General features: G+C 43.7%; 1 long non-coding RNA gene across 1 annotated transcript in view; it reads right to left on the bottom strand.

Annotated features, from left to right (window-relative positions):
* Positions 1–845: 845 nt before the first annotated feature.
* LOC140731416 (uncharacterized) overlaps positions 846–25,951 on the bottom strand; it is a 132,545-nt gene continuing 107,439 nt past the window's right edge. Inside the window, exon 4 of the long non-coding RNA XR_012099814.1 lies at positions 846–1,399. This is a non-coding gene — a long non-coding RNA (uncharacterized lncRNA). The remainder of the gene's footprint in view (positions 1,400–25,951) is intronic.

Raw genomic sequence — 25,951 nt, 5'->3', positions numbered from 1 at the left:
GTCAATGTGGTTGAATAAAGGGTAAAATATCTTTGACAAGTTTGCTCAAATCCTTTGAAGATGTGGCAGGGAGAGTTGATAGAGGGGAACCTGTAGAGTTAGTGTATTTGATTCCACAATTGATTTGGCTAGGTGCCACATAAGAGGCCAGTGCATAAGTTCAAAGCCCAAGCTATCAGAGGGAGTGTACTTCATGGATTGAAAAACTGGCTGTCACATTGAAGGCAGAGAGTTGGAATAAGTGAGTGCTTTTCAGGGTGGAGGGGTATAACAGGCAGAGTCTCCATGCTTCAGTTGTTGTCTCTCAGTTGTTTACTACTAATTAGGGTGGTAACTATCAGTTGGGACACCACAGTTAGCACGGTTGTTCTACAGCACCAACAATCAGCAACCAGGGTTCAATTCCCACTGCTGTCTGTAAGGAGTCACCCCATGACCATGTGGATCTCCTCCAGGTGCTCCAGTTCCCTCCCACCTTCCAAAGACATACTGTTAGGGTTAGTATGTTGTGGGCATGTTGTGTTTGCACCCAAAGCGTGGTGACATTGCAAGCGCCCCCCCCCCCCCAGTGCATCAGAGTCAGGTTTAATATCACTGGAGTATAACATGAAATTTGTAATGTGGCAACAAGGTTCATTTTATTGTCAATGTACAACACTGATATTCATCTTCTCCAAATAGCCACAACATACAGAAAGGCCATGGGGTTGCTGAAAGAAAAATCATCATCTCCTCCACCCCCCCCCCGCACAAAAAGAAAAAGAAACAAAACTCACAAACCCCAAAACCCCCATAACCCCTCCCAGGCAGAAAAGAAACAGCAAGAATAGCATCAAATCCTTGACTCCCTCCCCACAGAAAAAATAGCGACAATAACATTAAATCCCCAATCTCCTACCCGCAGAAAAAGTGACAATAATGTCAATGACCTCCCCGCAGAAAAAAACACAGCGACAATAACATCAAATCTTCCAGCCCCCCCAGAGGAAAAATACACAGCAAAAGTAGCATCAAATCCCCTGCCCCCTCCCTGCAGAAAAAAAGTGACAATAACAATCCCCGACCCCCTCACTCACAGAAAAGAACATCAACAATCGCATCAAACCCCCACCCCCCCACACACACAAAACTAACCAATCACCCACCCGCCACTGAGAAACGGAAGGAGACCAATCTAATCACACAAATCTCAAAACATCGATATCATCGTCCCGGCAGTATTCGAGGAGAGCAGCCTCACGGATTCAGTCCTTCCATGAAGAGCGACTGCCCCACCAGGTCCGAACACCAACCATCGTCGCCCCTGTGGCCTCTGGTGAGAGTGATCGCCGTCCCCCTCCGGACACATCAGAGCACTAGATCATTCAGTCGAATCCTAAACTGCACGCTCCAACAGTTTCTGTAATACAGTCAAGACAAAAAGAACAATTAAATAAGGAGGGCAAAAAGAGAAAAAAATAATGAGGTAGTGTTTACGTGTTCAATGGCCATTCAGAAATCTAATGGCAGAGGGGAAGAAGCCGTTCCTGAGTCATTGAGTGTGTGCCTTCATTGGAGCAAAGAGAAAAGGGTATGACCTGGGTGATGGGGGTCCTTAATGATGGATGCTACCTTTCTGAGGCATCGCTCCTTGAAGATGTCCTGGGTGCTGTGGAGGTTATTGCCCATGATGGAGCTGACTGAGTTTACAACTGTCCACAGCTTATTTGATGCAAATGATCATTTCACTGCATGTTTTGACATTTAAAAAAAAGTTAATCTAATCCAGGAGGTGGAGCGGCTAACGGACTGGTGCAGAGCCAACAACCTGTCTCTAAATGTGAACAAAAGAGGTGGTTGTTGACTTCAGGAGGGAACGGAGCGACCACTCCCTGCTGAACATTGACGGCTCCTCGGTAGAGATCATTAAGAGCACCAAATTTCTTGGTTTTCACCTGGCAGAGAATCTCACCTGGTTCTTAAGCTCTGGAACCTGGGTCTTAGCACCCAGATCTGCAGCTGGATCTTCAACTTCCTCACAGACAGGACCCAGGCTGTAAAAATAGGGGACAAGCTCTCCTCTACAATCACTCTGAGCACCGGTGCCCCACAAGGCTGTGTACTCAGCCCCCTGCTGTACTCACTGTACACCCTTGATTGTGTAGCCAAGTTTCCATCAAACTTAATATATAAGTTTGCTGATGACACCACAATTGTAGGCCGTATCTTGGGTAATGATGAGTTGGAGTACAGAGAGGAAATTAAGAACCTGGTGGCATGGTGTGAAGACAATAACCTATCTCTCAACGTCAGCAAGACGAAGGAATTGGTTGTAGACTTCAGAAGGAGTAGCGGACCACACGACCCCATCTACATCGGTGGTGCGCAGGTGGAACAGGTCAAAAGCTTTAAGTTCCTCGGGGTGAATATCACAAATGACCTGACTTGGTCTAACCAAGCAGAGTCCACTGCCAAGAAGGCCCACCATCGCCTTTACTTCCTGAGAAAGCTGAAGAAATTTGGCCTGTCCCCTAAAACCCTCACTAATTTTTATAGATGCACCATAGAAAACATTCTTCGAGGGTGCATCACAACCTGGTATGGAAGTTTTCCTGTCCAAAACCGGAAGAAGCTGCAGAAGATAGTGAACACAGCCCAGCACATCACACAAACCAATCTTCCATCCTTGGACTCACTTTACACCGCACGCTGTCGGAGCAGTTCTGCCAGGATAATCAAGGACACGACCCACCCAGCCAACACACTTTTTGTCCCACTTCCCTCTGGGAGAAGGTTCAGGAGCTTGAAGATTCGTACGGCCAGATTTGGGAACAGCTTCTTTCCAACTGTGATAAGACTGCTGAACAGATCCTGACCCGGATCTGGGCCGTACCTTTCAAATATCCGGACCTAACTTGTACTACCTTACTTTCCCTTTTCTATTTTCTAATTATGACTTATAATTTAAATTTTTTATTATATTTACTTTGATTTGTACTTCAGGGAGCACGAAGCGCAGAAACAAATACCACTGTGATGATTGTACGCTCTAGTATCAATTGTTTGGTGACAATAAAGTGAAGTAAATTAAATACCAGCTCCATAGCAAAGAAAGCCCAGCAGCATCCCAACTTTCTGTGAAAGCTGAGGAAAGTCCATCTCCCACCCCCCATCCTCATCACGTTCTACAGGGGTTGTATTGAGAGCATCCTGAGCAGCTGCATCACTGCCTGGTTCAGAAATTGCACCATCTCGGATCGCAAGACCCTGCAGCGGATAGTGAGGTCAGCTAAGAAGATCATCGGGGTCTCTCTTCCCGCCATCACGGACATTTACACTACACGCTGCATCCGCAAAGGGAACAGCATTATGAAGGACCCCATGCACCCCTCATACAATCTCTTCTCCCTCCTGCTGTCTGGGAAAAGGCTCCGAAGCATTCAGCCTCTCACGACCAGAGAGTTTCTTCCCCCAAGCTATCAGATTCCTCAATACCCAGAGCCTGGACTGACACCTTGCCCTATTGTCCTGTTTATTATTTATTGTAATGCCTAAACTGTTTTTGTATACTTTACGCAGTCCTGTGTAGGTCTGTAGTGTAGTTTTTGTACTGTGTCATGTAACATCATGGTCCTGAAAAACATTGTCTCATTTTTACTGTGTACTGTATCAGCAGTTATGGTCGAAGTGACAATAAAAGTGACTTGACTTGACTCGTTCTTAACAATGATCTGGAGGAGGAAACAAACTGTAAAGTTTGCGAATTGCTGATCTATTGTGTACAGTTCTGGTCACCAAATTATAGGAAAGATGTCAACAAATTAGAAAGAGTACAGAGGAGATTTACTAGAATGTTACCTGGGTTTCATTTCAGCACCTAAGTTACAGAGAAAGGTTGAACAAGTTAGGTCTTTATTCTTTGGAGCGTAGAAGGTTGAGGGGGGACTTGATAGAGGTGTTTAAAATTATGAGGGGGATAGATAGAGTTGACGTGGTTAGGCTTTTTCCATTGAGAGTAGAGGAGATTCAAACAAGAGGACATGAGTTGAGAGTTAAGGGGCAAAAGTTTAGGGGTAACATGAGGGGGAACTTCTTTACACAAAGAGCGGTAGCTGTGTGGAACGAGCTTCCAGTAGAAGTGATAGAAGCAGGTTCGATTTTGTCATTTAAAGTAAAATTAGATAGGTATATGGAAAGGAAAGGAATGGAGGGTTATGGGCTGAGTGCGGGTCAGTGGGACTAGGTGAGAGTAAGCATTCAGCAAGGACTAGAAGGGCCGAGATGGCCTGTTTCCGTGCTGTAATTGTTATATAGTTATATGGATATCTGTGAAAATTGGTTGAAGGGAATGTAGTGATGAGAACACTGTGATTCTATGTGATTCTATGTGAATCTATGCAAAAATTATTGTGCATAGATTGGGAGACTGGAAAAAACTCACAAAGAAAGTTATTTTTGTGGGTAGGTGTATTATTTTTGATAGGTGTAGTTATTTTTGTGTCATACCCTTCAGTATGAGGGATCAAAAGGTAATTTTTTTTATCTAAAGAGAGAGAGAGACTACAAATGAGTGAAGTTCAGAAGGATCTAGGTGTTCTAGTGCTTGGGTCACAAAACTATAGCAGGCAGGTCCAACAAGTAGTTATGAAGGTACATTGTCTTTTATTGCAAAGAAGTTGCAGTTCTACAAGATACTAGTGAGGCCGCACTGGGAACTCTGTTTCAAACCCCTTACCTAACTGGAATTAGAGGCAGTCCAAAGGCACTTAGAAGAGTAACGGGTGACTTTATTCAAACATATAAGATCCTCAGGGGGCTTGCCAGGGTAGATATAGGGATGTTTTCATGAGTGGGAGTGTCACAAAACAAGGGGGGGTAGTTACAGGATAAGGAGACCACCATATAAAAATGAGGGTCACAGAAATTCCTTCTGTCAGAGATAGTGAACCTCTGGAATTGTCTTCCAAAAGGCAGAACATTACATATATATAGTATTTGAAAGATCAGGGAATAGCGGGTTATGGAGAAAAAGCACTAAGGAGGAGTGTAGATCAGTCATAGCCATAATTATACTGAAAAATTGGACTGACCTATTCCTTTTATTTTCTTGAGGACTTATGTTCTTTCTTGTGTCCTTGTGTAAGCTTCCTCTCCCCAGCACTGAACCTCTAATTATGTTCTGTCTCTTCTGATGAGTAATCCTCACCATTCACAATGCCTGACAACACGCTTTCAATAGCAGGCACTCTACTCTAAAGCCTGTTATGGGAAAAAGTTACCAGGAGGAAAGAGAAAATGTACCAAGGTTGTCTTCAAAGACTCCTTGAAACTAATGTAATATCTCCATCAACTCCCAGGCCCCTGGCAAATAGCCACTCGAGCTGGTAAAGGGGCTTTCAGGGTGGCACTGGCCTCTTCTTCAGGAATTTTTGGTGAGATGATTAGCCATTCAGTTTACCTTCTGTGCTCCGGAATATCATGTATTACAAAATAAAGACCCCAGCCACCGCACAGGTTCTGTCTGGAGGAATTTTTCCTCGTTTTCCATTTTTTCCCACCTCTCCCTTAGGCCAAGCTGCCAGAGGGATTTGCTCTCAAAGCTGTTTATTTATTGATTGAGATACAGCCTGGAATAGGCCCTTCCGGCCTTTTCGGGCTTCATCACCCAGTAGTGCCCTGATTTAACCCTAGCCGAATCACGGGATAATTTACAATGAGCAATTAACCTACCAACTGGTAGGTCTTTGATCTGTGGGAGAACACCAGAGTCACAGGGAGAATATCCAAACTCCTTACAGACAGTGGCAGGAATTTAACCCTACTCCACCATGCTCATTCTGGTCTCTGGTGCCTTCATGTTCAAAGTCAACGTTAAGTCTTTTGTTATATGGACAAGCATGCAATTATGTTTGTTCTGGTCCAGACCAGCTCACTATTCCCAGCATGTGCTGCATTTATTTTAGATTTTCAGCTCCTGCAGGGTTTTGCTTTTCAAACGGATTTATGCATTGGTTGGAGTACAAGTTACCCTGTCATTCATCACACAGCTATCCGTGGAAGCTTGAGCTCCACCTTTGCAGTGCTTTACCACGGTGGCTGCCCTTCACAATAGTGCTAGGCGGTGAAGTTGTGAAATATGCTGCACAATACAATTCCTAACTATAGGATAAACCTTTGGATCAGTGGTCAATTTGTTAAAACTCCCAGTCAATACAGGGACATTTACAAGATACTTTTGTGGTATATCTGTTCTACCAATGGACACATGATGCACCCTTTGATTTTTGCATAGTGAAGTTTGCCTTGCAAATGCTTGTTTCAGATGGATGTAAATTCATACAGATTGCACATGAGATATTCTGCAGATGCTAACAAATTGGAGCGACACACAAAATGCTGGTGGAACTCAGTATCTATGGAGGGGAATAAAAAGTTGATGTTTGGCCCTCCATCAGCACTCATGACTTCACTCCCTCAATGCTGAACTGACTCCACAAGCTATAGATTCACTTCTCAGATCTCCTCAACTCGTGTCCTCAGTATTATGTATTTACATTTTGATTATTTGCATGACTTCTCTTCTTTGGCACATTGGTTGTAGGGCAGCTTTTGTTATTTATAGTTTTTCATAAATTCAGTTGTCTTTCCTTATTTTCCTGTAAATGCCTGCATGGAAATGAATCTCCAAATGGTATATGGTGACTTTGATAATAAATTTCCTTTTAATTTGAACTTCACTTTGAAATCCTCTGATAAGCAAGCTAAGGTTACAGAATGGACAAAAGAATGGACAGAAATGTTCATTGTTAGTTCAGGAGAATCATATGTTACTTAACCTAGTTTCCAAACATCAGCTCCCAGTTATACAATATTTAAAATGCAGTATTCCTTTAAGAATTCTGTAAGAGGCATTAAAATAAATTGACAGCATTTTAAACACATTCAGTACCAGTTGTGCCTTTGTTCAATGGCCACACCAATTTTATTAATCAAACTATGTTTTATAACTCTTCGTGATTTTTATAAATGACCTGGATGAGGAAGTGGAGGGATGGGTTTGTAAATTTGCTAATGACAAAGATTGGGGGTGTTGTGGATAGTGTGGAGGGCTGTCAGAGGTTACAGCGGGACATTGATAGGATGCAAAACTGGGCTGAGAAGTGGCAGATGGAGTTCAACCCAGGTAAGTGTAAAGTGGTTCATTTTGGTAGGTCAAGTATGATGGCAGAATATAGTACTAATGGTAAGACTCTTGGCAGTGTGGAGGATCAGAGGGATCTTTGGGTCTGAGTCCAATGGGTACTCAAAGCAGCTGCGCAAGTTGACTCTATGGTTAAGAAGGCATACGGTGCATTGGCCTTCATCAATCATGGAATTGATTGTAGGAACCATGAAGTAATGTTGCAGCTATATAGAACCCTGGTCAGACCCCACTCAGAGTACTGTGTTCAGTTCTGGTCACCTTACTACAGCATGGATGTGGTAACTATAGAAAGGCTACAGAGGAGATTTACAGGGATGTTGCCTGGATTGGGGAGCATGCCTTATGAGAATAGGTTGAGTGAACTTGGAGCGACGGAGGGTGAGAGGTGACCTGATATATAAGGTGATGACGGGCATTGATCGTGTGGATAGTCAGAGGCTTTTTGCCAAGGCTGAAATAGCTAACACGAGAGGGCACAGTTTTAAGGTGCTTGGAAGTAGGTACAGAGGAGATGTCAGGGGTAAGTGTTTTATGCAGAAAGTGGTGAGTGGGCTTCCGGCAATGGTGGTGGACGCGGATACAAAAGGGTCTTTTAAGAGACTCCAGGATAGGTACATGGAGCTCAGAAAAATAGAGGGCTATTGGTAACCCTAGGTAATTAATGTACATGTTTGTAAGTAAGTAAGTACATGTTCGGCACAGCATTGTCGCCGAAGGGCCTGTATTGTGCTGTAGATTTTCTATATTTCTATATTTATAAGAATTTTAGCTGACAAAGTTGACACCAAATTAGTCATGAACTTTTTGCTCTAATACTCTGCATCTCTATTTATAAATCCAGGGTCCAGTTTCCTTTTTAAACCACTTCCTTAAGTTGTCCAACCAATTTCAATGCCAATGCACATATGCTCTCTGATCCCTCTGTTGGTGAGGTTTTTGAGAATTGTGCTCTCTGGTTAATATTGCCTCTTCTAGGAAGGAGCAGAGGGTGTGGAGGGAAACGGATAGGTGATGCTTTCAGTCAGTGGAAGAAAGGGTAAAGAGGGAATGAAGAAATATAAATTCATCCTGTGGATGATGGGGTCTGGATTCACTGCCTGAAAGGATGGGAGAGTCCGAAACAGGCTTTCTTAGATGTCTACTTGTGGGAGAGGGGCATGACATGAGGCTAGGGAACGTTTTCTTGACCAGTTTGGGTGCTAGTAGCCAAATGGCCTCCTTTATCTAGTAAATTTACCAAGTGAAACATCTGATGAATCAATTAAACATTCCACAGAATTATCTGAGGATCAGCATTTATCCCTCGGGCAGCATATTATCACATTGCTGTTCGGAGGCTCTTGCTGGGTGACAAATGGCTGCTATGTTTCCCACATTAGAACAGTGATTATACTTCCACTGATTGTAATGTATTTGGAGTCGTTTTGTGGTTGAAAATGTTCTAAATAATGCAAATTCTTACTTTGCAAAGCATAAGGCCATACCTTGGCATTTCTGATGTGGTACAGAGAGCCAAGTCAACCTCTACCAATTGAGAACAAAGAGAATTACCTAACTACACTCTAAGGCGAGAGTTCCCATCCTGGGGTCCACGGACCCCTCAGTTAACAGTAGGGGTCCATGGCATCAAAAAGGCTGGGAACCCCTGCTCTCAGGTGATATTTTGAATCATTCTAAACCCTACACAACACACACTTCTTTTTCAGTCCTGAAGAAGGATCTTGGCCCAAAACATCAACTGTTTATTCATTTCCATTTCCATAGAGGCTGCCTGGCCTGCTGAGTTCCTCCAGCATTTTGTGTGTTGCTTTGGATTTCCAGCAGAATTTCTCGTATTAAAGATTAATACTGAAGCTTTTCTCATCTCCTATGTATTCACAGAGTTTGCAATGTCTGGAATAGACGTTAAAATTTACTGGAGATGAATGCACTCAGTAAGGCTGCCTAGTACTTTCCAATTACTGCTATGGACTTCCTTGTTAGCAGGGCTGTCCTTACTGAGAGTACTGTACTTTCGCAGTTGAGAAAGAAAATAAGCAACAGTTAAGGATGTAGAAACTATACTATATAATTATTACACACTTAAATATAAAACATGAATCAAAATGGCCTGATCAGTGTTTCAGGTTTCATATATACATGTACTCAAGTGGTCTCTTTAAAGTTCAAAGTAAAATTTATTATCAGAGTGCATACATGTCACCACATTCTGCCCTGAGATTCTTTTTCTGCTGGCGTACTTAGCAAATCTATACAACAGTAGCTGTAAACATCAGGACCTATAAACTGTAAACAAACTCTTCAAATTCAGATATAAGTAAATAGCAATAAATAATGAGCATGAAATAACAATATAGCAGAGTCTTTAAATGAGTGTATTTATCCCCTTTTGTTCAAGAGCCTGATGGTTGAGGGGTAGTAACTGTTCTTGAATCTGGTGTGAATCCTGTCGTTCTTGTACCTTCTGCCTGATGACAGCAGTGAGAAAAGAGCATGGCCTGGGTGGTGAGGATCTTTGATGATGGATGCTGCTTTTCTATGGCAATGTTTCATGAAGATGTGCTCAGTGGTTGGGAGAGTTTTACCCGTGATGCACTGGGCTGAATCCACCAGCTTCTGTAGGATTTTCACTCAAAGGCACTGGTGTTCCATTGGTGCTGCATTGGTAATGCAGCCAGTCAGCACACTTTCCACCACACATCTATAGAAGTCTGCCAAGGTTTTCGATGACATGCCGAATCTCCACAGACTCCTGAGGAAGTAGAGGAGCTGCGAGCTTTTTTCACAATAATATTTACATGATGAATCAAGTCAGGTCCTCTGAGATAGTGACACCCAGGAATTTAGAGTTACTGACCCCTTCCACTTCTGATCCTCTGATGATCACTAGCTCATGGTCCTCTGGTTTCCCGCTCCTGAAGTCTACAATCAGTTCCTTGGTCTTACTGACATTGAGTGAGAATTTGTTGTTATTACAACACTCAGCCAAATTTTCAATCTCTCTCCTGTGTGCTGATACATCACACCCTTTGGCACAACCCACAACAGTGGTGTCAGCAGCAAACTTGTATATGGTGTTGGCGCGTGGCCAAGTGGTTCGTCTAGTGATCTGAAGGTCGCTAGTTTGAGTCTTGGCTGAGGCTGCGTGTGTGTCCTTAAGCAAGGCACTTAACCACATTGCTCTGCAACAGCACTGGTGCCAAGCTGTATGGGTCTTAATGCCCTTCCCTTGGACAACATTGGTGGCATGGAGAGGGGTGACTTGCAGCTTGGGCAACTGCTGGTCTTCCATTAAAAAAAACCCTTGCCCAGGCTTGCGCCCTGGAAACTTTCCAAAGTGCAAATCCATGCCTTGGATTACTTGGAGACTAATGGAGGCCTACATGTATATGGTGTTGGAGCTGTACTTCACCACAGTCATGGGTGTAAAACCTGTAGAGCAGGGGGCTAAGCACACATCCCTGTGGTGCTCCTGTGCCGATTCAGATTGTGGAGGAGATGTTTTTGCCAATCAGAACCAATTGGGGTCTACAAGTGAGGAAATCCAGGATCCAATTGCACAAGGTGGTACTGAGGCCCAGGGCTTCGAGTTTACTGATTAGTTTTGAGGGCATGATGGTGTTAAATGCTGAGCTGTCATCAATAAAGAGCATCTTGATGTATGGATCTTTGATGTCCAGATCTTTGATGTCCAGATGTTCTAGAGTTGTGTGAAGAGCCGATGAATTGGCAACGATTAATTAGGCACCTCCTGTACCCACTGAAGTGGCCATTGAGTGTATGTTCATTGGCCTCAGCTGTTGTTGCCCATCCACTTCAAAATTCAACGTGTTGTGCATTCAGAGATGCTCTTCTGCACATCACTGTTACAATGCGTGGTTATTTGAGTTACTGTCACCTTCCCATCAGTTTGGCTATTTCCCTCTGACCTCTCTCATTGACGTCTCAAGATGTTTTCATGGCCATCACAGATGCTGCTTGGCCTATTGTCTTCCTCTGTACTTTGTGAGTTGCTCCAGATTCCAGCAGGCTCCAAAAATTAAATCAAACTGTGTTTGCATTTAACAAATCCACGCTGGCTTTTTGTTATCAGCTCAGACTTACTGCTTTGAAAATCAGTAGTCAATTTTATCAGACTGTTTTGTACCATCCGGATAGAAACAGCACTATTTTACACTGACGCTGCTGCAGACCTTCACCCGCTGTGAAGTGGAAGGAAAAGGGCAACAGGGACTTGAGAATACCACCATCTCTAGATCTCATCTAAATCACAATTTGGGAACTTCCTCTTTGGGGGAGTCCTTCACCACATGGTCCGCAGTGGGAGGAACTGTTCACCATTAAAAGAGCTTGGTAAAATCAATCTACATAACATGGAAAATATGAATTATGAAGGCCATTACATAACTCCAAGTACTTTCAACATCAGTTTCCTGGGTGACCAAGTGATTGGATCAACTTGTACAGCTTAGTTATGCCTTTCTGGAAAACTAGAGGGACAGATGTATACTCAATGTCTACTTTAATAGACTTTAATAGACCTGTACACCTGCTTTTTAATGAAAATATCTAATCTGTCAATTGTGTGGTAGCAGCTCTATACATAAAAGTATGTAGCCATGGGGAAGCAATGTGATCTCAGTGACTTTGACCTTGGAATGATTATTGGTGCCAGATGGGGTGGTTTGAGTATCTCAGAAACTGCTGATCTCCTGACATTTTCACGCACAAGAGTCTCCAGAGCTTACAGAGAAGATGCAAAACACAAATAAATATCCAGCCAGCAGCAGTTCTGTGCACACAATAAGGCTGACTAGTACTTCACAGTTGCTGCGATGGCATCGGTTGATGTTGTGTTCTTAGATCATGGGTGTCAAACTCATTTTAGGTCATGGGCCGGATTGAGCAAAATGCAGCTTCATGCGGGCCGGATCAGTCGGATGCGTGCGAACGCAGCTTTCGTTGCCTCCGTTTTTTCAGCCTGCTCTCATGTGTCTCAGTCTCTGCTATAACTACAAAGTGTTTCACTTTACAAATTCCGTTTCTTATGAAGAAGACTGCCGAATAAACACTAAAAACCCTGAAAACCTGGTACCTGAATAAACTCAGCATTAGCCATATCATACGCCATAGGCGCTTCGATTACTGGGGCCAGCTTTAATAGTAATTAGATATTATCTCACGGGCCAAAGGTAATTCCACCGCGGGCCGGATTTGGCCCGCGGGCCTTGAGTTTGACATATATGTCTTAGATTTTCAGACGACCCCTAACAAGATGCTACACATAAGGCTGTTTAACGAGCTACAAGCCCATGGCATTACAGAAAAGATTTTTTAAAAAGATAAAGAAAAAATGGATAAAGCAGTGGCTCATTGGCAGGAAGCAAAGAGTGGGAATAAAGGGAGCCTTTGCTGGTTGGCTGCCAGTGACCAATGGTGTTCCACAGGGATCTGTGTTGGAACTGCTTCCTGTTATGTTATATGTCAATGACTTAGATGATGGAATTGATGGCTTTGTTGCAAAGTTTGTGGACAATATTAAATAGGCAGAGTGGCAGGTAGCTTTGAGGAAGTAGGGAGGCCACAGAAGGACTTAGATAATTTGGAGAAAGGGTAAAGAGCTGACAGATGAAACACAGTGTCAGGCACTTTGATACAAGAAATAAAAAGGTAGCCTATCTTCTAAATGGAGAGAAAACTCAAAATTCTGAGGTGCAAAGGGACTTGGGAGTCCTTGTGCAGGATTCCCTAAAGGCTAATCTGCAAGTTGAATCTGTGGTGAGAATGGCAATGTGAACATTCACTCCAAGAGGACTAGAATATAAAAGCAAGGATGTAATGTTGAGGCTTTATAAAGCACTGGTGAAGCCTCACTTCGAGTATTGTAAGCAGTTTTGGGCCCTTAAAAAGGATGTGCTGACACTGGAGAGGGTTCAAAGGAGGTTCACAAAAATGATTCCAGGATTGAATGGCTTGTCATTTGATGGCTCTGGACTTGTATTCACTAAAATTCAGAGAATGAGGGGTGACCTCATTGAAACCTATCGAATGGTGAAAGGCCTTGATAGAGTGGATGTGGAGAAGCTGTTTCCTATAGTGGGAGACTCTATGACTAGAAGACGGTCTTTTGAAATGATAACACCAAGAAATTAAAAGTTGCTGAACCTCTCCACCTCAGATCCCTGAATGAGGGCTGGCTTATGGACCTTCGGTTATCTCCTCCTGAAGTCAATAATCAGCTCCTTGATCTTGCTAACATTGAGTGAGAGGTTGTTGTGGCACCACTCAGCAAAATTTTCGGTCCCCCCCTATATGCTGATTTGTCACCACATTTGATTCAGAAAACTTAAATGTGGCATTGGAGCTGTGCTTAGCCTCACAGTCACAAGTGTAAAGCAAGTAGAGCAGGGGGCTAATCACACAGCCTTCTGGTTCACAAGGTGATGGTGATTTTGGAAGTTGTGACCCCGCAATAGGATACGGATAGACTGAATAATGATAGATAGGAAGAAATGTTGGCAAATGGGATTAGCATGACTAAAATTCAAAATAAATTTAATACCAAAGTAGGTGGCTCTCCAACAACAACATCACTGGGCGACCACATTCAGTGTGGAATGGTAATAATATCTCCCCTCGCCTCAGGGATGTGTGCTTAACTCACTGCTCTACTCTCTCTACACTCATAAATCTGTGGCAAAGCATAGCTCAAGTTCCATCTATAAATCCACTGATGACACCACTGTTGTCAGTAGCATCTCAGATGACAAAGAAGAGGCACACAGGATTGAGTTAGCTCATGTGGTTGAACGGTACTGTAGCAGCAACTTTGCACTCAACATCAGCAATTGACTGCGAATTCAGGAGGATACACTGAGAGGTCTGTGGTGAGTTCTTGGGCATCAACATCTATCCTGGGCAAGCATGCTGGAGGTTATACTTCATCAGGCGTTTGAGAGGAGTTGGTATGTCACCAGAGACTCTTGCAAATTTCTAAAGATCTCTGGAGGCGAAGAGCATTCTGACAGGTTGCATCACAACCATTATGGAGGATCCAGTGCTCGGGATTGAAAGAGGCAGCAGTGGGCTAGAACTCATCAGCTCTATCATAGGCACAATCTTCCCCATCACTGACGATATCTTCAAAAGGCCAGTGTGCAGGTACACTGGCTACAGATTGCAGTAAGAGTAATTTAGAAGATGTACATTTATAACTTTTATAAGCTGCCTGCAAAGTGTCGCCATGTTTCACTAGCGCCATCTTGGATCAGATTTCCAATTCTGGCGTCACAATAAATCACAATCCATCTTCCACCTACTTTCCAGCAAACTTGGAAACTTTACATTTTCTTCCATTCTCGAAGAAGTTTTTAATAAAGAACCAACTCCTCCAGCTATGTCCTTACAGCCTCATTTATTCCAACTCTCTGTTTTCCAGGTAGCAGCCAGTTTTCAGTCAATGCTAACACATTCTTCCAAAACAATGGGTTCTTATTTTATGCACTAACTTCTCATGTGGCATTTTATCAAAAGTCTTGTGGGAAGCTAAATAATCTACATCTCTCATTTCCCTTCTATCAACCCTCCTTGCCACATCCTCAAAGAATTTGAGCAAATTTGTCAACATGATTTACCTTTCATTAAGCCACATTGACTGGGTTTGATTTTGTTCAGTTTTTCTAAATGATTAGTAAGCTCCTCTGTGATTTTTGTCTTCAGCACCTTGCCAACAATAAATGTTAAACTGGTCTACCTCTCCTCACCTTCTTTCTTCCGCCACTGTTGAACACTATCTTTTTAATATTTTTCTCTTTCCTAATTTGCTTGCAATTCCACTTTTTTATGGCACACTTTTATAAGTGAGAAATTTAACTGTACAGAGAGCTGATGTCAGTATTTAACCACCTTTATAAAGCATTTAAAACATGGCTGAGAACTCTGTCTATGTTGATACAATGAGTTCCACAGGCCTGGTTCCAAAGGAAATGAAGCAAACTAGTCCCTTCATGGGGGGGGGGGGTGGAGTTGTTTCAGTATGAGGAGGAGTGAGACGAAAGGAAAAGATAAAAGAGGTAAAAGTAACATAGAGCTTCAGAAATTCAAAATGATCTTCCCTTCTAAGCACCTGTCCGACTTCCCAGCCCCACTAACACACTTCAACTTGTCTTGAATGGAAACTAGAATTCACATTGAAAATACAACATGTTCTCATCACTACCAGCAAAATTGAAATCTTTGATAGTTGCAACATTTCAATCAATGTGCTTGATGAGAATTTAAATTGTTTGCTCTACAGTTAGCCCTGCAATGCAGTATTTTCTATCAATGTGAATCTACAGAAGGAACTGATTGAGATTAGCACTGGGAATAACTTTGAGTTATAAAATGCACAAAAAAAATCTTATTTTAATAAACATGCAAGAATATAGAACAATTTGCAATTCATTTATGCAGCTGGATCTTTTCCAAATTAAGATGCACATCTGTACTCCAGCAGATCTCATTTCAATGCCTAGACTCACCATGCCTTCCTTTGCCTGCAGATGAGATTATTTCATATTTCCAAAGACACAGAAGGCTATTCAGTCCATTTATACATCACTCAGAGCATTCCCATCAGTCACCTTTCCCTACTTATTTTTCTTGTCTCACATCAACAAGAGATAAAAGATGAAATATGAAGGCAAGCTAGCCAATAATATCAAAGAGGATACCAGAAGTTTTTTCAGATCTATGAAGTGTACAAGAGAGGCAAGAGTAGATATTGGACCACTGCAAAATGATGCTGGAGAGGTAGTAATGGTGGACAAACTCAATAAGTTATTTTTTGTCAGTCTTCACTGTGGAAGACACCAGCAATTCGAGAGTGCCAGGCAGAAAAAGTGTGTTACTGAGGAGAAGGTGCTTGAGAAGCTAAAAGTCTGAAGGTAAAAGAATTACCTGGACCAGTTCTGAAAGAGGTGGCTGAAAAGATTGTAGAGACATTAGTAGTGATTTTTTAAGAATCACTAGATTCTGGAATTTTTTCCGGAGGACTGGAAAATTGCAAATGTCACTCCACTCCTTAAGAAGGGAGGGAGGCAGAAGACAATAAACTACAGGCCAGTTAGCCTGACTTCAATGGCTGGCAAGATGTTGAAGTACATTACTAAAGATGAGATTTTAGGGTTCTTGGAGGCATATGATTAAAAAGATCAGAGTCAGCATGGTTTCCTTAAGGGGAAATCTTGCCTGACAAATCTGTTGGAATTCTTTAAAGGAACAACAGGCAGGATAGACAGAGAGTCAATGGGTGTTGTTTACCTGGATTTTCAAAACTCCTTTGACAAAGTGCTGTACATGAAGCTGCTAACAGCAGTGTTTTTGGAAAGATACTAGCATGGACAGAAGATTGGCAGACTGGCCGGAGGCAAAGATTGAAATTAAAAGGCATCCTTTCTGGTTGGTTATCAGTGATCGGTGGTGTTCTGCAGAGGTTGGTGCAGGCTCTGCTATTGTTCAAATGTTATGATAATAATCTGAATAACTACATTGATGGCTTTGTGGCCAAGATCGCAGATGATACAAATATAGGTGCAGAGGCAGGTAGTGTTGAGGAGGCAGGGCAACTGCAGAAGGACTTAGACAGAGCGGGACTATGGGCAAAGAAGTAGCAGATGGAAAACAGTGTCGGGAAGTGTATGGTCATGAACTTCGGAAGAAGGAATAAAGGTACAGACTACTTTCCAAACGGGGAACACATTCTGAAATTAGACGTGCAAAGGGACTTAGAAGTCCTAGTGCAAGATCCCCTAAAGGTGCATTTGCAGTTGAGTCGGTGGTGAAGAAGGCAGATGCAATGTTAGCATTCGTTTTGAGAGGAGTAGAATATAAAAGCAAGGATGTAATGCTGAGTTCTATAAGGCTCTGGTCTGACTGCATTTGGAATATGGTGATCAGATTTGGGCCCCTTATCTAAGAAAGGATGTGTTGGCATTGAAGACAGTCCAGAGGAGTTTCCAAGAATGATCCTGGGAATGAGGAGCATTTGATGACTCTAGACCTGTACTCACTGGAATTTAGACAAATGGGGGGGGGGGGGGGGATATCTCATTGAAACCTACCGAATATTGCAAGGCTAGATAGTGTGGATGTAGAGAGGATGTTTCCTGTAGTGGGGGAGTCTAGGACCAGAAGGCACAACATCAGAATAGAAGGATGTTCCTTAAGAACAGCACTAAGGAGAATTTTTTTCAACCAAAGGTTGGTAAATCTGTAGAATTCTTTGCCACAGACAGCTGTGGAGGCCAAGTCATTGGGTATATTTAAAGAGGAGGTTGATAGGTACTTAATTTATAAGGGTATCAATGGTTATAGGAAGGAGGCAGGAGAGTGGGTTTGAGAGGGCTAATAAATCAGCCATGATGGAGCAGACTCAATGGGCCAAGTACCTACATTCTAGTTCTCTGTCTTCAGTTCTTATCGTCTTAATTCTCCCCCAGCTCTCCAACTACTCAGCTCATCAGGGTCAATCTAGACATATACAAACATGTCTTTTGAGACGAAAGAAGAAACCAGAACTTCTGGGGGAAACACGTACAGGGAGAACATGCAAACTCCACACGGACTCCATCTGGGTCTGGGACCCACTCCAGCTACAGCACCCATGCTGCCCCAGATTTGACATGACATGCTTACGTTGACAAAGTAGTCAGTAGATTAGAAATGCATATCCTTAAAATTAAAGTGCACTTATCAGAAAAGTATGTATGCAGTATACAATACTGAGATTAGTTTTCCTGCAGGTAGCTATGAAACCAAGAAACACCACGGAACCTGTTCAAAGAAAACACCAAACACCCAACATATGAAAAAAAGCAAATTGTGCAAACGACAAAAAATGAGGGAAAAAAAGAATAGTAAACATCAGAAAACCTGGAAGCAGTACAGGAATCTCAGTTCAGCTCAGTTTAGGCTGTGTTTTCATTGACTGCGGGCTGCAGAGTCAGTCCACGCCGATCAGAATCATGCAGAAAGTGTAATCAGAAACCAAAAGCTCATAAGATGAACTGCAGAGTCCAATCCACAAACCGTGCCCAAGACCCAAGACTCCTGCACCTTATGGAGACCAGTCACCCGCTCGCCTTCCACTCTCGTCCACCTCGATTTCAATCTTGTTCAACACTTTAAATGGCAAGATCAGTGAGTAATGGATAGGTTTGTGCTCCACCATTAGGCTGCACATTCCTCACTCCCAAGCATGCCAAATTCCCTCAGTAAAATCACCAGATCACACAGTCAGCCCAAAAACACACTATCAAAATGTAAACGACAGGCTCCATTCACATACCGATTAGTAGTAGTAGAAGTACATTTAAAAGATGAAGGGAAAGAAGAAATAGTTTACTGAACTGTCTGTTAGAATACCTTTTCACAAAAGAGTGATGAATATTCTCCAAAAGGGTATCAAGGTGAGACCAACTGAAAACTTCAAAACTGTGACAGACAGGTTCTTGTTAAACAAGGACCAAGGATCATGGAACTGGGGATATGGACAATGGTAGGTTGCAAATTGCCAAAGGGCATAACAAGCAGCTGGGAGCTGAAACTTATTCTTATATTCTTCTTTAAGCCAGACTTGTTTCAGACATGTGCCTGTACACCTTATATCTGATGCACTGAGAGTATCCTGGTGCTTTCAGGGATGGTCAGGGGACCTTTGTGAGAGATGGATTCTCTCTCTATTTGGCAAGTGTTAAGGCAAGAAATCGGGAGCCTCTGCTTCTGAGACAGGCACTGTGAAAGTGTGACCACGCTTTCCCATAAAAACTAGAGGAATCTTCAGGTTTGCTTCCTCAGGTTTCTTCAGGTTTTCTGATTGAGTGGTGTTGAGCTAATTTGAGCTTGATTTTGCTACAATTAACTTTGTGCATGTAGCGCCCTCACGCTTAGATTTATTCATTGGTGGCTGGTGAAGGGGAAAGTCTACTTAAGCACTGAACGGTAGTTGGGTGGGAGGTTCTTTGAAATTCCTCTTCAGCGAAGGTCTATTCCATGGGAAGCTGCCTTGGCTACATGGACAGCTCTAGCCTGCAAATTTGGACCTCCTCAGACAACGAGATCTGCTAAAGCCTGCATCTCTCGAAGGGTTACCAGGTGTCGCATTTCGTGAAAATAGCTCCTATAGGTGGAAGAGGATTTTAGGTAATAAAACTACAAAATGCAAGACAGACTCAGCAAGTCAAGCAACATCTGTGGAGAGAGAAACAGAGTTGACATTTCACGTAACGAACCTTTGAGTGCCTTGTGCCAGTGAGCCAAGATTTATTTCACTTGTGAAGTTACACTGGTGACCATTGCACATTTTATCATTCAAAGGCTCATCACCAGCTTGACAAAGTTGTCTGTATTAAACATTAGGTAAATCCCTGCAAGATAAGGCTCACGTGTTTAAATAGTAGAGAGATCTGGAAGGATAAATAGGGAGAAAATATTTTTCTCATCAGTAGGATCCAAGGCAACGCTGAAGTTAAAGCAACGCCATACAAAATATTCAGGAGAAATCAGGAACACGAGGAAATCTGCAGATGCTGGAAATTCAAGCAACACACACAAAATGCTGGTGGAATGCAACAGACCAGGCAGCATCTGTAGGAAGAAGTACAGTCAACACTTCGGGCCGAGACAGTTAGTCCTGACGAAGGGTCTCGGCCCAAAATGTCAACTGTACGTCTTCCTATAGATTCTGTCTGGCCTGCTGTGTTCCACCAGCATTTTGTGAGAAGAAATCAGGAATCATTTTCTCACTTGAGAGATCATCAACAATCAATTGAAGTGAGTTCACAAGTAGTTGGGAAAAGTCAAAGTCAAGTTTATTACCATCTGCACAAGTGCACTTATATGCAGGTGCAATGAGAAACTAATTGGGAGTAGCATCACAGGCATATAGTATTGTAAACACAACAAAAACCGGGAAAAAAAACAAAATTTTACAAGAAAGAACATTTAGAACAAAAAAACATTAAAGTCCATTGTAGTGCAAAGTGGTCTAGGTGGTTATAATGAGGTAGTGATTAGGGTTGTGCAGGTTGGTTCACAAACCGAATGGGAAGTTAACGAAAGATGTAAAGCAATGAAGAGACAAGGCTGCTGATGCACAGTTGTGATTGAACAAATTGGATGGGCTGAGCAGCCTCTTTATATTCCACTAGTTCATGGCTTCAATGAGCTGCCCACACATCCTGATGAATGAAAATGCTTCTGTTGGATTAGGTAATAAATTGCGTTTATCTTGTAGTTTAACTTTCTTTTATGCTCACTTATATGATTGTATAATCACCTGTTCAGTGTATTTTCAGTAATCTGTAGCATAGTTGCTTCTGTACTTCTGTAATCTTATGATATTGGCAGCAAGTTCTTGTCTCATACGTACGTTATCAGAGAATTCCTTTATCCAGCCAGTTGGATCTAGTGTTTTTGTAAAAAGACCAACCAGGAACCCATGGCAGAGTCTTCAATTCCTACACCCATCTCACCAGCCAGCTCAGAACATGTGGAAAAAGTCAGTCATCCTCAATCCTCAGTGAACGGCTGAGGAGAATTACTTCCTGGTCCAGGAAGAAGGGATAGAACACTGAGGGGGATTATTGATAGCAAGTTGAAGCTACTACTGGGAAGGTAACTGTTAGCAGCCATACTTAAACACTTCAGATAACATCAGAAAATGGGCAGAAAGGAATTTTAATTATTATTTACCTCCAGGCAACCATTGCATTACAGTATTGTGTCAACCTACTGCTGGTTCCTGATGATATTGATGTCTCCGTGCTGTCCAAGCCAGTTGCACTGTTGCTCCGGGTGAGTAGAGCATGGGCCTTGTTCTCTATCAGGAAGCCCAAATCCAAGCTCCCTGTCCCAGCGTCTGCCAGCCTGGCTTGTACTGGTCCATGCCAAGAAGGTCCAGGCTGAAGTCAAGCCTTCTGGTCCCAAAGTGCCTGAGATCATTCTCTAAGGCCATTTTTAGTTACATAAAGTCACATGGCATGGAACAGAGGTTTTGCCCAACATGTAGCAGTTCTACAGGGAGGGAGCAATGAAATCCCACAATGTTTGTGATTCCAGACAAACACTTGAAACATCAGGGCACAGAAGTCCATGCGCAAGTGCTGCACATTTGGTGGTTGGTGGTCTTTTGTAATACTGTAGGTTGATTTGGGTTTCTTTGTTTGTGGCTGCCTGTAAGCAGAGGAATTTCAAGGTTGTACTTTGATAATAAATGTATTCTGACCTTTGAACCTTGAAAGGGGAATCAGTATAGATGGTTATTTTTATTTGTTAATTAAGAAACATCATGGAGTAGACCCTTCCAGCCCTTTGAGCCATGCCATGCAGCGATCCCACTCATCACAGGATCATTTACAATTACCAATCTCCAATATAACCCGAGCCTAGTCACAGGATCATTTACGATGACCAATCTCCAATATAACCCGAGCCTCATCATAGGGTCATTTACAATGACCAATCTCCAATATAACCCGAGCCTCATCCAGGATCATTTACAATGACCAATCTCCAATATAACCTGAACCTCATCACAGGATCATTTACAATGACCAATCTCCAATATAACCCGAGCCTAGTCACAGGATCATTTACAATGACCAATCTCCAATATAACCTGAGCCTAGTCACAGGATCATTTACAATGACCAATCTCCAATATAACCTGAGCCTAGTCACAGGATCATTTACAATGACCAATCTCCAATATAACCTGAGCCTAGTCACAGGATCATTTACAATGACCAATCTCCAATATAACCCGAGCTTCGTCACAGGATCATTTACAATGACCAATCTCCAATATAACCCGAGCCTCATCACAGGATCATTTACAATGACCAATCTCCAATATAACCTGAGCCTAGTCACAGGATCATTTACAATGACCAATCTCCAATATAACCCGAGCCTAATCACAGGATCATTTACAATGACCAATCTCCAATATAACCTGAGCCTAGTCACAGGATCATTTACAATGACCAATCTCCAATATAACCTGAGCCTAGTCACAGGATCATTTACAATGACCAATCTCCAATATAACCTGAGCCTAGTCACAGGATCATTTACAATGACCAATCTCCAATATAACCCGAGCCTCATCACAGGATCATTTACAATGACCAATCTCCAATATAACCTGAGCCTAGTCACAGGATCATTTACAATGACCAATCTCCAAGATAACCTGAGCTTCGTCACAGGATCATTTACAATGACCAATCTCCAATATAACCCGAGCCTAGTCACAGGATCATTTACAATGACCAATTTCCAATATAACCTGAGCCTAGTCACAGGATCATTTACAATGACCAATCTCCAATATAACCTGAGCCTAGTCACAGGATCATTTACAATGACCAATCTCCAATATAACCCGAGCCTCATCACAGGATCATTTACAATGACCAATCGCCAATATAACCTGAACCTCATCACAGGATCATTTACAATGACCAATCTCCAATATAACCCGAGCCTCATCATAGGGTCATTTACAATGACCAATCTCCAATATAACCCGAGCCTCATCACAGGATCATTTACAATGACCAATCTCCAATATAACCCGAGCCTCATCACAGGATCATTTACAATGACCAATCTCCAATATAACCTGAATCTCATCACAGGATCATTTACAATGACCAATCTCCAATATAACCCGAGCCTAGTCACAGGATCATTTACAATGACCAATCTCCAATATAACCCGAGCCTCATCACAGGATCATTTACGATGACCAATCTCCAATATAACCTGAACCTCATCACAGGATCATTTACAATGACCAATCTCCAATATAACCCGAGCCTAGTCACAGGATCATTTACAATGACCAATCTCTAATATAACCTGAGCCTCGTCACAGGATCATTTACAATGACCAATCTCCAATATAACCCGAGCCTAGTCACAGGATCATTTACAATGACCAATCTCCAATATAACCTGAGCCTCGTCACAGGATCATTTACAATGACCAATCTCCAATATAACCCGAGCCTAGTCACAGGATCATTTACAATGACCAATCTCCAATATAACCTGAGCCTCGTCACAGGATCATTTACAATGACCAATCTCCAATATAACCCGAGCCTAGTCAGAGGATCATTTACAATGACCAATCTCCAATATAACCTGAACCATGTCACAGGATCATTTACAATGACCAATTAGCCTATCAAACGGTATGTCTTTGGGAGGAGACTGGAGCATGCAGAGGAAACCCACGTAGTCAAGGGGACAACATACAATCTCCTTACAGACAGTGGTGGAAATTGAACCTGTGTTGCTGGTATTGTAAAGCGTTGTGTTAACCACTACGCTACCATGTCACCCCATATCTGATGGAATGGGTCAAACATTCAAGGGGTTATTGGGTTCAATGTTCTGATTTGTTATCCGAGAACATACACAGTATATAACCTGAAATACTTGCCTTTGCAGACATCCAGGAAAAACAGAACCCTAAAAGAATGAATGACAGAAAGCGCTGGAGCACCAAAGACCCCTCTCCACACCCCACCCCACACAAGCAGCAGCAAGCATCAGCCTTCCCCCCTGCCCTATCCATTTCAGCAAAAGCATCAGCTCCCACCACCCACAAAGCAAGGAGTAGCAAAGTCCCCAAAGTGAGACCATGAATGGCAGTCAACAAAATCTGTTGTTCACCTGACATGCCACAGGCTCTGCCTCACTAACAAGATATCACCCGTTTCGCAGTGAAAGGGGAGAGTAACAGTCACTGCTACAGTGTTACATTCTGCCATGTCACTTTTTATTCCAAGATTCTCCGACTCGAGAACCAGCAGCAAACTCTCCCCACCGTCAAGAGAAAGAGAGAGGGAAAGCGGTCACTCGACTACAGAGGCTACCAACCACAGCATCTGCCACCGCCAAATGTCAGTGTTCCTTCTCCCAAGATGACTCAGTCAGCAACACCGGGCTGGAATCTGTCGTCCACAGGGGCACACCTTGTACCCCGCTCCCCGGATTCGTATATACAATCAGGGCCACACCCTGCACCCCACACACCAACATCCTCCATACCATCAGGGCCACACCCTGCACCCCAAACCCAAGCATCTTCCATACCATCAGGGCCACACCCTGCACCCCAACATCTTCCATACCATCAGGGCCACACCCTGCACCCCAAACCCCAGCATCTTCCATACCATCAGGGCCACACCCTGCACCCCACACCCCAACATCTTCCATACCATCAGGGCCACACCCTGCACCCCACACCCCAACATCTTCCATACCGTCAGGGCCACACCCCAACATCTTCCATACCATCATGGCCACACCCTGCACCCCACACCCCAACATCTTCCATACCGTCAGGGCCACACCCTGCACCCCAACATCTTCCATACCATCAGAACCACACCCTGCACCCCACACCCCAACATCTTCCATACCATCAGGGCCACACCCTGCACCCCACACCCCAACATCTTCCATACCGTCAGAGCCACACCCCAACATCTTCCATACCATCAGGGCCACACCCTGCACCCCACACCCCAACATCTTCCATTCCGTCAGGGCCACACCCTGCACCCCACACCCCAACATCTTCCATACCATCAGGGCCACAACCCAACATCTTCCATACCATCAGGGCCACACCCTGCACCCCACACCCCAACATCTTCCATACCATCAGGGCCACATCCTGCACCCCAATATCTTCCATACCATCAGGGCCACACCCTGCACCCCAAACCCCAGCATCTTCCATATCATCAGGGCACACCCTGCACCCCAACATCTTCCATACCATCAGGGCCACACCCTGCACCCCAAACCACCAGCAACTTCCATATCATCAGGGCACACCCTGCACCCCAACATCTTCCATACCATCAGGGCCACACCCTGCACCCCAAACCCCAGCATCTTCCATACCATCAGGGCCACACCCTTCACCCCACACCCCATCTTCCATACCATCAGGGCCACACCCTGCACCCCACACCCCAACATCTTCCATACCATCAGGGCCACACCCTGCACCCCAAACCCCAGCATCTTCCATACCATCAGGGCCACACCCTGCACCCCAACATCTTCCATACCATCAGGGCCACACCCTGCACCCCAAAACCCAGCATCTTCCATACCATCAGGGCCACACCCTGCACCCCACACCCCAACATCTTCCATACCGTCAGAGCCACTCCCTGCACCCCACACCCCAACATCTTCCATACCATCAGGACCACACCCTGCACCCCAAACCCCAACATCTTCCATACCGTCAGGGCCACACCCTGCACCCCAACATCTTCCATACCGTCAGAGCCACACCCTGCACCCCACACACCAACATCCTCCATACCATCAGGGCCACACCCTGCACCCCAAACCCAAGCATCTTCCATACCATCAGGGCCACACCCTGCACCCCAACATCTTCCATACCATCAGGGCCACACCCTGCACCCCAAACCCCAGCATCTTCCATACCATCAGGGCCACACCCTGCACCCCACACCCCAACATCTTCCATACCATCAGGGCCACACCCTGCACCCCACACCCCAACATCTTCCATACCGTCAGGGCCACACCCCAACATCTTCCATACCATCATGGCCACACCCTGCACCCCACACCCCAACATCTTCCATACCGTCAGGGCCACACCCTGCACCCCAACATCTTCCATACCATCAGAACCACACCCTGCACCCCACACC

Source organism: Hemitrygon akajei, chromosome 8 (genome assembly GCF_048418815.1).
Source record: "Hemitrygon akajei chromosome 8, sHemAka1.3, whole genome shotgun sequence".
Taxonomy (NCBI): Eukaryota; Metazoa; Chordata; class Chondrichthyes; order Myliobatiformes; family Dasyatidae; genus Hemitrygon; species Hemitrygon akajei.
This window is presented reverse-complemented; position numbering and strand designations above follow the sequence as displayed.